General features: G+C 37.1%; 1 long non-coding RNA gene across 1 annotated transcript in view; it reads right to left on the bottom strand.

The window, feature by feature from the left end:
- The window catches only part of LOC116853549, a 26221-nt gene extending 15153 nt beyond the window's left edge, over nt 1-11068 (bottom strand). The window contains exon 1 of the long non-coding RNA XR_004379999.1: nt 11016-11068. This is a non-coding gene — a long non-coding RNA (uncharacterized LOC116853549). The remainder of the gene's footprint in view (nt 1-11015) is intronic.
- Nucleotides 11069-11431: the final 363 nt, after the last annotated feature.

Genomic DNA, 11431 nt, shown 5'->3' with positions numbered 1-11431 from the left:
TCGATGCAGCACGGCTTGAGTGGTACACGCTTCCGAAATGTTGAAGAAGTGCGAGAATGGGTGGACGAATGGATTGCTTCGAAACAAACATCGTTTTATCGAGATGGTATCGCCCAGTTGCCAGAAAGATGGCAAAAAGTTGTAGAAAGTGATGGAAAATACTTTCATTGAAATAATTTAAATAAATTTTTTAGAATAAATGCTTTTTCTCAGTATTTTTTGGGCGGAAACTAAGTTAAGGTCCTAATAGCTTGACGCACACGTTCTATTCGAATGTACGAGCTCCGAGGTGCGATTTCTCGAGCAGTTGCCGGCGTGTATTTATGTCCCGCTTGACCGGAGGCGAGTATATTATATAGAGCTATTTTCTGAATTTTACACCGCCCCGGGATATTTCCGAAGAGAGATATCGACAACTTGGCTGCCTGGAGATGGCGGCTGCTCCCAACTCACCTCTCGATAAGGGCTTTGATATGCTAAATTCGAATGACTTGAGACGCGCGAAAATCGAAGCACGCGTCGTCGCAATTGGGCGAAGATCTTGCGAGGACATACGACGAAAAGGAAAGGATGTCTGTATGCGTTAATCGAAAATCGTCATCGAGCACTTTCCGGGACGGGATCATCGAAAATCGGCCGTCCATACATTCGCTAATTAGAAGCAACATTAATTAATTTAAAGCCTCTTCAAGTGCAAAATCAACCATTGCATTTTTTAAAGTAGTTTAACGTTGTTAAAACAAGATGGAATAATAATTATACAAGTTTTCTAGTTCTTTAAATAGAAAGAATGGAAAAAAATCGTAAATTACATTTCATGAATTGAATCTCATGCAGCCGTTAAGAGGAGATTCTGGTTTAAATAGCTGAAAAATAGAAAGCTTTTACGAATTCTTCTCAAAAAAGTATATGAGTATATTAATATAAAGTTTTGACCATATACTATTTATCATTGTACAAAATAGTGTTTATCAAGTACAAAAGAATGATTATTTTATTAAACAAAATTTGAAATTTCGTCGTCTGGGTTTTTTGTGCTGAGCGCGACGAATTAATGGACAACATTACAGCTTGTATAATAATCTGAAACAAATTTGGGACAAAAGAATTTAAAAACTATTCAATTCACTGGGAAATAAACGTTCGTTATGTTCAAAAAGTCGGAATTTAATAATACAACGGCATTTCAAAATTACAAATCATTTTTCTTCTTTATTTTTTATTTAATGTTCTGAAAAAAACACGAATTTTGGAAATTTTCCAAAGAATTTAGATTCATCTTTCAGAAAATTTAATACAATTCCAGTATTTTCTTGTCCTATTTGTTTCAGATTATTATACGAGTTATAATATTATCCACCAGTCACGCTCAGCACAAAAAATTTGGACTGAACCTTAATTTTTTAGAAATAACATAATTTTATAATAATTGTTTACACTTGGAACAAAAAATAATAAATAGTGTGATTAAAACCTTATATTGATATCTTTATTTATCTCTTTGAAAAAAGATTCATACAAATCTCCTATTTTTATCTAAACCAGGACCTCCACTTAATAGCGAGAATTTATTTTTATTTATAATTCTGCATTTATTACAAGTTTATTATTACTTATATCTTAGAATAAAACACGACTGGAATATTCTCGCGACTTTATTTTCAGTGGCAAATATCTTTGCGTATGGTTAAAACGCGAACGAAATTCTAAACTTCGCACAAACAAACCGAAAATCACTTTCAAATAAAAACAAGCGCTTTATTCTTTACTAGTTCTGGCAGATTGAAATTTTGCCAAACGATATTTATAAAAATATTCTCGATCCATGGGGACAACGATTATCTTATCGTAACGGAATTACCGGCGCGAAAAGGATCGAGCGAATTTACTAAACATGCTGTAGTCTCGCACGCAATTGTCGATGACAAACTCGACAAACAGGACACATCCTGGCGCCGCACATCATTCTCGGCGTGATTTACATAACCACAAAGTTCATTATCTTTTAATTAGCCGGCCAGCAATGATTTTCATTGGCATTGAGATGCACCTAACAGTGCAGACCGCACAATAGCCCGGTCTTCTCTCATAGACAGTAACGCAAACGTTAATTCCGCCGGTAATTCCACGACGGTAACGATACGCCGATAATCCCGCGTACTAGATGAGGAAGCAAAACGACCGCATTATACGGAACATTCGCGCGACGTTTCGCTAGCCCCGATTAAAAGTTACGGACTACGGTACAAGCCCCGACTCGAAACAAATGATTTCACATGTCTGCGAATATACAAGGTTGTCTGCTGACGCAAGACATACAGAACTAAGTGTGAAGGCAAAACTTACTTGCAAGGAAAGATATCTTCTATCCCGATTTGGATATTCCTTTGATATGTTATAAAGAATGGAAAAATAAGACAAGTATTTTTTCATCGGCGGAAAAACATGTCTAAGGGGTGAAATTAAGCCTTGAGTTGAATTAAGCCTTGAAGTTGAAATGATTTGAATGCAACAAAAGCCAAAAAATTTCTTTTTAAGGGTTGCAAAATATATTGTAAGATCTTTTATACGGAGGAAAACCACTCGCATCAAATGTTAAAACTATAAAAATCACACAGTGATACTCATACAATAATAATCTTGCATAAAATATATTTTGCAACCCTCATTAAAAGAAATATTTTTCCGCCAATAAAAAATGTCTTATTTTTCTATGTTCTATAATTTAATTATTAAAGAGGTTTCTTAATTGGAGTGAGAAAGCAAGGCATCTTTTCTTATTAGTTTAAAAATATATTGAAGTAAGAAAGATAAGATATGTAAAATTGTACATTAGCGCTAAATCACTAACACCATTCCTCTCCTTTCACCGTCATTTTACCCTCTTCTCAAAACTATGAATGCGATGGCGTCCTCAGCCAATCAGCGCGCGATTAAGTTCTGCGATCGACGTTGACGACTCTCTTATTAAAGACTTTCTAAAAGATGCTTGTGGAGATTATGTGATATGCGTAGATACGACTCAATCAGAAGTTACGTTAGATTATAGGCCTATATTTTTCAGCTAAGCTGTCTGAACTAGTGCACACTATTTCAATAAGTTAGAGTGAAACAAATTCTCACTCTATTCTCACTCTATCTTATTGCACCAGTCTACATCAGTTCAGGCAGATCAATTAAAAAGAATAGATTTCGGGGTTAGATTAACCCCTTGAGTGTGTATGTATCATATATGTACAGAAAAAGCACGTGCCGCCAATGTGTAATGTATATGTACACAGAGAAAAATAATTTTTCTCTTTTAGCAAAATCGTCGTTGCTACTGCATATTCGTAGTGACATCAAAAAAATTTAGTTGACGTAACTAGTTTTACAAATTATTTGTTATCAGAGCAGAAGTAGTTTCGTTGTCAGGATAAAAAAAATTTGTTGAGTGTATTTATCCTTAGAATCACGTTAATTTACTATCGATACAAAATAATGTATTCTTAGCAAATTTATTTGCTATCGGAACAAAACTACAATTGCTTATATAAATTCATGTTTTTATAGCAAAATAATTTGTAGATTCAGCAAATTATATCCAGCGAATAGTGATTAGTACTTTTAGCAAATCTTTTTGCTGTCCATATAATAACGAAAATTTTGCTAGATCAGCAGAACATTTCAGATCAGCAAACAAATTATTTTTCTCCATTTATGTACATCTTTAAAAAACCGATTTATCCTTTTGCGATTTGTATATAGCTTGGTTTCTTGCAGTTTTTGAGGCCTCTGAATCTGAATATAATATCAGAATCTCAAAATTCAAAATAGTAGATCTAATATGGCGGATCAAATGTTGGAAAAATAATTAAATTTGTATAAAAATGATTGTCCTAAAGTTTTCGAGATCACTGAATACAAATATGATATCTCAAAATTGGAAAAATAATTGGATTTATATATTTTGATTCGCCATATTGAATCTGTCATTTTAAATTTTGAAATTCTAATATCATATTTGGATTCAGCAACCTTGAAAACCTTAACATTAAAATCGTAGCGGAAATGTAAGAAAAAACTTTTTTTCACACATTAGTGACACGCGTTTATATGATTCGATCGGAAGTTATGTTGACTTATGTCAGGTTAACGCATAATAATAATTAATAATAACACATAATAAGAGAGTCGCATTAACTAACGCGATGCTGACGATAAATTATTTAAAGAACCAAAGGAACTTTAATTATTCGGCGGACATTGTTACCAAAGCGATAGTACGCCACGCCGAGGAATGTTTATCATTCGTCGACTAGAAACATCAAGAGCCAGAATTACGGCATAAGCAACGCACGAGCCAAACAAAAGAGAAAACTCATGATTCACATGCGGGGAACATATTAAAAACCACATGACTTTTGTTGCATTTATTTTTTCTCTTTGTTGGAATTAAAACGAACAGTTGATGTTATTTCAATTACACAGATTTCCGCTTGTTTACCGACCGGTTGAAACGTTCGATCTGTATGTCTAAAGAGGAAAAGCTTTCAGTCGGGCGTTTATATTAATTGCCGCGCGAGCAATTCATTGACGCAGATATCGAAGGTTTACTTCAATTTCGCAACGTTCACTCTCTCGCATCTCACTCGTCTCTCTCATCCCTCTCTCGCATCTCTCTCGGGCCGGTTACTTCGGCTGCCGACCTATCAAATTTTCTGCTTGCTCCGTCGACAAAAAATTCATAACGAAGATCAGGAATCTCTCGTATTCGTCGATAAATCTGTCCGTCAGCGACTCCGTAAAATCCGCTTTTTCGCGAGAGCTTCCGTTAGTTCCGCTCAAACGGACGCAGAAGTAACACGCTTGTAATTCGCAAACACAGGCGCACCGACGTCCATCGACTATCGAGAAGTCGAACCGATTATTGGAGCTGGGTGTTCCGTGAGATCTTAAGTGAAAACACGTAACAAAGCAAATGTAGTATTGAAAACTCTCAGAAAGCAAATACTGAAAAATGTATAAACTTTATGATCGATATTAATTAAAATATTTTTTAGATATCTAAGTTTAAGTAATTACGAAATAATAAACATTTACGGTCATCTCAATTTTAAGGAAATTCTAACACAAAGCGAACAGAAAATCGAACTCGCGCGGATATATTATATTAGTACATTGAAAGAAAACATGTAAATTTATTGTTGTCCTTTTCCCATGATTGAGAAATTCAGCTACCTCGGTTGCGAACAGTTGCTATCACATTCTTTTAAAGTGAACCAGTGAAACATCATTGAAAGTGAATATACACTAATTTGCAGTTATAAGTATAGCACTAAAACTGCTCAATGCTATAATTATAATTGATATCAGGACTATACACTGATTCACTTTAAGAGAGCAGAGATTAGCATATTTTAGTATCAAGGGGTAATTAAATATTATGAAATAATGCATAATATCAATATTACGACGTACACTGAGAGAAGAAATATGTAAGAAATAGTAAATATTTCTTTGTTGTATATTAATAAAAAAAACATTCTATTATATATAAATTCTTTTATTTAAATAGAATAAATTGCTTTCATGAAGAGCCAAGGTTTTAAGGAAATGTATATTTCCTTATTTATATGTAAAGATTATTTTGTACTAGTATAAGTAAATATATGTTCTTATTACTCACCGAATAAAAATTTACTATTTCTTTCTCTCAGTGTTGAGAACGTTATGTAAAAAAAATTAATAGAGTGACGATGTTTTGTCTTACTGGCGGAAAGTCACGTGTCTTCGGCGTGAAAAGTATTTTTCACACCATCACATAAGTATGCGAGAACCCAGTGATTATTACGGTCCTTCGCGTGATTGTAAACCGTTCGGGTGTGTGTGATGTCGCGCATTATCTCCGATATTTCTCACAAGGAAACACCCCGAAACCGAACTCTTTGATTTTGATACACTTTCATGAGTATATAGAGTAAATCAATACATGAATAACGGTACATTCCATTTGTGCCCTATCGCTATTTGAAGGTATGATTTACACTCTCAAAGTAAAAAGGATGATTTCATTTTTTCGTTTATTACTCTTAAATTAAAGGAGATAGAAAAAATCTTTCGAATAAAAGTTTAATGGTAAGTTAAGTGTTGTAAATTGACATAAGCATAAATAAAAAAATATCTTTTTTATTGAAAAAAAAATGTTTATAAGTATTTTTTTATTTATGCTTATGTCAATTTACAGCACTTAACATACTATTAAACTTTTATTCGAAAACTTTTTTTCTATCTCCTTTAATTTAAGAGTAATACACGAAAAAGTGGAATCCTTTTTACTTTGAGAGTGTAAATCATACCTTTAAATAGTGATAGGGCACAAATGGAATGTATTGTTATTCATGTATTGATTTACTTTACATACTCACAAAAGTGTAGCGAAATCAAAGAGTCCGGGTTTGCGGTATTCCCTTGTCAATCGAACTGAGACGTGCTACATGAAACGTGTTATGCACCTCGCACTCGTGATCCTCGCGCTACGATCGTCTCAAACGGTTACAGCATCCTGGAATTTCAAGGATGACAATTACTTTTAGTTTTTAGTTAGTTTAAAAGAGAAATATATCTGTCCTTAGTCTCCTTTTTCCTGATACGTCAACATCTATCGACATAACTAATCGGGAAATTCACCTTTTGTTTCAGACATGTCAAAGCTCATGGTAGGTGTAGCTTCCGGGGGTGCAGTTTAGGCGAACGCGAATGCCGCACCGGAGGATCCGGTTCGGGCCGAGCAGGGTCAGCTTGAAGGTGGGTTTACGGACTTACCGCGCTTTTAACTCTTTACGATCGAAAGTAGGAACATAGTCGGAATTAAAATCGTCGAGTTACAAGAGTCGCAAAGGATTAAACGCGCTCGTATTTATGCGCATTTTTGTCGTTAAACCGTTGGCTCCCTTTCTCCTCCTCTCTGTCTCTCTCCCTCTCCCTCTCTCTCTCTCTCTCTCTCTCTCTCTCTCTCGTGTCTAATGGGCGAAACTAAATTTTTTGTTCCAGATCTGTAGCGGAACGTGGCTGGTCCTGAGTTTCTGCACTTCGGTAAGTCAAAACAATGGGTGAAAAACTAAAGGTGATGGCTGTTTGTAGAATTACATCGAAATCAATGTGATTTACTTAATTTGAATGTGATTTACTGTAATTTACGTTGATTTTTTTGTTTTTGTGTCCGTCATAATACACTTTCTTTCTCAAGAGAATATTTCTTTCTGAAGAGAAATGCTTATTCTTCATATCTTTTCAATTTCTTAAACTTTAGTACGCTATTTACAATAATATCTTGACACTTATTACATTCAATTGAAGATACCAAACTGTGGGCGAACTGTTCACTTAATACAATCCTCCAGTTGTTTCTAGCAGTGTAAAATGCCTACTGAAATTCCGCTATTTCACGTGGAAATCACGATTGCTTCGCGCACAATAAATTTCCCGATCAACGCTGTCGTAGATTTCTTAAATGTCTTATACACTACGGATTACGATGTCACTTAAATCAAAATTATCACGAAATTTAATGTATGTATGTATATTTTTTTTCAAATCAGGATTCTCGCGATTTACGTTTTCTGGCAAAGCATAATCGTTCACGAGACGAACAATTTTCCTGTTCTCTCTCGAGCTCGTTGAAAGCACTTTCGTCGATCTTCGGCTCGTGATTTTTTACGCGCGATTAGCGACTCGGAAGTATAATCTCTCAAAGCACTAAATTTATCGCGTACTTCTCGTTAAACCGTTGAGCGCTGTAAAAAATTATCGCCGATGCGCGTACGGTGCAGTGAAGTGTGCAAAGTGTCATCGACGGAAGTGGGACAACGACGGCTGGATGCTGAGCAGGCTGGATGCAGAGCGACGTAGCGTGGACTTGGACGTTGCTGAGCATCAACGTGAAATAGTGAGTGTGCAATTCACACGCTCACAAAGCGTAATATCGCGTGTGTGCATGCAAATCGCATTGATGAGAGAAGGTAGCACAATAGACAATAAGAAATGAAATAACTACAGTCGCAATAAATGATTATAATCCTGAGATAAATGAGAATAAATAACACAATGCCCATGTTCGTCCACACTTTTGCGGAGCTCGTCAGTATTCTCTGCGGTATTAAAGTTGCGATATCAGTTTGCGCGCGGCGTTACGACATGACGAGAGTGAGTTCGCGCTTCGATATATTCAGGTTTTACGAAATATCAGAGAGAGAGAGAGAGAGAGAGAGAGAGAGAGAGGGAGGGAGGGAGAGAAAGCACCGGCTTTCTAGGTGGATATTATAATGGCACTCTGCCCGCCACGGCGGTCGTTCGGGGCCGAGAGGGTGTCGTGGAAATTATATCGGGAGAAGTGCAACAGGATGTCCACGGGTTAATGACGGTAATCGTGGCATGCGGCTATAATGTCTTTGTTTGAGGGCTCCGCGGAACACTGAGAACGAAGACACGACGATGTAGAGGTGGAGATCGCCGAACCGCCTACGATACTCCATCATTACTTCCGTAATAAGCAATTTCTTGAAATTATCCACTGAAAATATTATCATTACCCTACGAATTGATCTGATGTAATCAGATGACTTTGCTAATTGTTCAGTAGCGTTTTATTGTTTGAAATTTCCATTCGACTGCGAGTCGTGGAGTAACTTTAAAGAAACGAGATTTCGAGTAAAAGAAAAATTTCTCAGAGGCAATCGAAAGAGAAACATTCATCCCTCCAACATCGCGCGAATATCATCGTTAAACGGGAGGTAAATGATAGTACTGAGTAACGTCAACGAGAGTATACTTTAAGACAGATATTCTCAACGAAATGCGATATTATTATAAACGCGTCAATGTAAAACCTGACTGACTGAGTCAATAATTATAACTTTTTTCTTGTTATTTATCTCTCTATAGTTATATGATATAGTTATATAATTATCTATATCAATTTATTTTTTCACGCCGACTTCTAATGTCGTTGGAATATTGGAATAGGACTGTAAGTACGCAGGAATATTGAGACAAAATTATTTCACTTCTTAAAGCTTTTGATATTTTTGAGGGTAGTTCATTTTTGTTGAAAAGATTTTTAATTTCATACTTTTTGAGGATTTACTAAAAGTTTGTTTCCGAAATCGCTCAAAAATAAAAGTTTTGTTTTGTTGTGTCTTTAAATGTTCTCGGATTTTCAAGAACTCATGAAAGTTATTTGACTTCTAAGAACCAATAATCCAAAAATCATATTACATGTTGATTACATATTGAACAAATTACATATTGAACAAATTACATAAAATTTTATCTCAATATCTGTGATAGTCCTCGAATTATGAAGAAACATACATACAAACAAACAAACGAACAAACATGTAGAACGAACTGAAAACTCCCTTGCTTTAAGAGGATACTGGAGTCGATAACAAACTCGAACAATGTCAATAATGTAGAGACGATCGTCATATAATCACGCTATCCCTCTCGTATTTCTTGTATATATATATACAGAATTTACATGAATGTGTGTTGCTTTGTTTTATCATATTTAACGGAAAACCTAATCATATATGTGTAGAAATCTTTCTGCAAACTTTGTCGATATTCTTAAGCTTCCGAATACAAATGCGAAGATAGAGCAATGTTCTTCAAAATTTTTCTGTTTGGAGCATCCATACTTTCGGTACATACAAGGGGAATTTTTGGATAGGCAAATATTACGCTGATAGCTTGAGATTTTTTTTTACATTAAAAATTTCTTGTTCGTTTCGTCACATATCGAACAATGCTCCTATTTATTTTTGCACGTACTTTCATTACGTAAAAGCATTTGTAATTCTGTGTAACCAATACGTCGTAAACTTTGCAGAAAAATGCCCGTGTTCTATCGGTGAAGTTTTCAACTTCAGCATCCCTTTAAGCGAGTCGATGTTAATAATAAATGCAATAGACGCCGCGACAAGCACTGGCTGTGTATCGAAAATCAAGGGGATTGCTTTCTCATAACGTACTCACGATACATCCCGACGATCGCACATCGCTATTTCGGCACTCCCGATACTTATTTCCGCGCCAGACTCACTTTCGATAGATAAAAGATGCGTAAAACGCGGAGCGATGTCGATCGCGATGTGTCAGTGGAGGTTGTTCGTCGCGAAAAGATCGATATCCAAGATGGTCGCGCAATCACCGACGCAGTGCCAAAAATGCGCGCCAAAACGTGAACGATGTCGCGGTTCGACAAGGACGCGCTCTAGTAGCTACGCCTTTCTCACTCTCGCTGACGGACCAACCGCGCGAGATCCGACGTCGCGTATATCCCTAGCGTCGTTTTGTCTTTCTCTTTTCCTCGGATTATCATCCCGATTCTGATTCCTCGTTAATAAATCCGACGATCGTCCGATTCTACTACTACTTGAGCGAGTTGATGTTAATAAGAAATGTAATAGACGCCGCGACAAGAGTTGGCTATGTGTATCGAAAATCAAGAGAATTGCTTTCTTATAACGTACTCACGATACATCCCGACGATCGCACATCGCTATTTCGGCACTCCCGATACTTATTTCCGCGCCAAACTCACTTTCGATAGATAAAAGATGCGTAAAACGCGGAGCGATGTCGATCGCGATGTGTCAGTGGAGGCTGTTCGTCGCGAAAAGATCGATATCCAAGATGGTCGCGCAATCACCGACGCAGTGCCAAAAATGCGCGCCAAAACGTGAACGATGTCGCGGTTCGACAAGGACGCGCTCTAGTAGCTACGCCTTTCTCACTCTCGCTGACGGACCAACCGCGCGAGATCCGACGTCGCGTATATCCCTAGCGTCGTTTTGTCTTTCTCTTTTCCTCGGATTATCATCCCGATTCTGATTCCTCGTTAATAAATCCGACGATCGTCCGATTCTACTACTACTTGAGCGAGTTGATGTTAATAAGAAATGTAATAGACGCCGCGACAAGAGTTGGCTATGTGTATCGAAAATCAAGAGAATTGCTTTCTTATAACGTACTCACGATACATCCCGACGATCGCACATCGCTATTTCGGCACTCCCGATACTTATTTCCGCGCCAAACTCACTTTCGATAGATAAAAGATGCGTAAAACGCGGAGCGATGTCGATCGCGATGTGTCAGTGGAGGCTGTTCGTCGCGAAAAGATCGATATCCAAGATGGTCGCGCAATCACCGACGCAGTGCCAAAAATGCGCGCCAAAACGTGAACGATGTCGCGGTTCGACAAGGACGCGCTCTAGTAGCTACGCCTCTCTCACTCTCGCTGACGGACCGACCGCGCGAGATCCGACGTCGCGTGTATCTCTAGCGTCGTTTTGTCTTTCTCTTTTCCTCGGATTATCATCCTGATTTTGACTCCTCGTTAATAAATCCGACGATCATCCGATTCTACTACTACTTGAGCGAGTTG

Source organism: Odontomachus brunneus, unplaced genomic scaffold, assembly GCF_010583005.1.
Source record: "Odontomachus brunneus isolate Ranch 3 - 2012 unplaced genomic scaffold, Obru_v1 Obru_scaffold_355, whole genome shotgun sequence".
NCBI classification, from domain to species: domain Eukaryota; kingdom Metazoa; phylum Arthropoda; class Insecta; order Hymenoptera; family Formicidae; genus Odontomachus; species Odontomachus brunneus.
The sequence above is the reverse complement of the archived record's forward strand: the minus strand, read 5'-3'. Positions and strand labels throughout refer to the sequence as shown.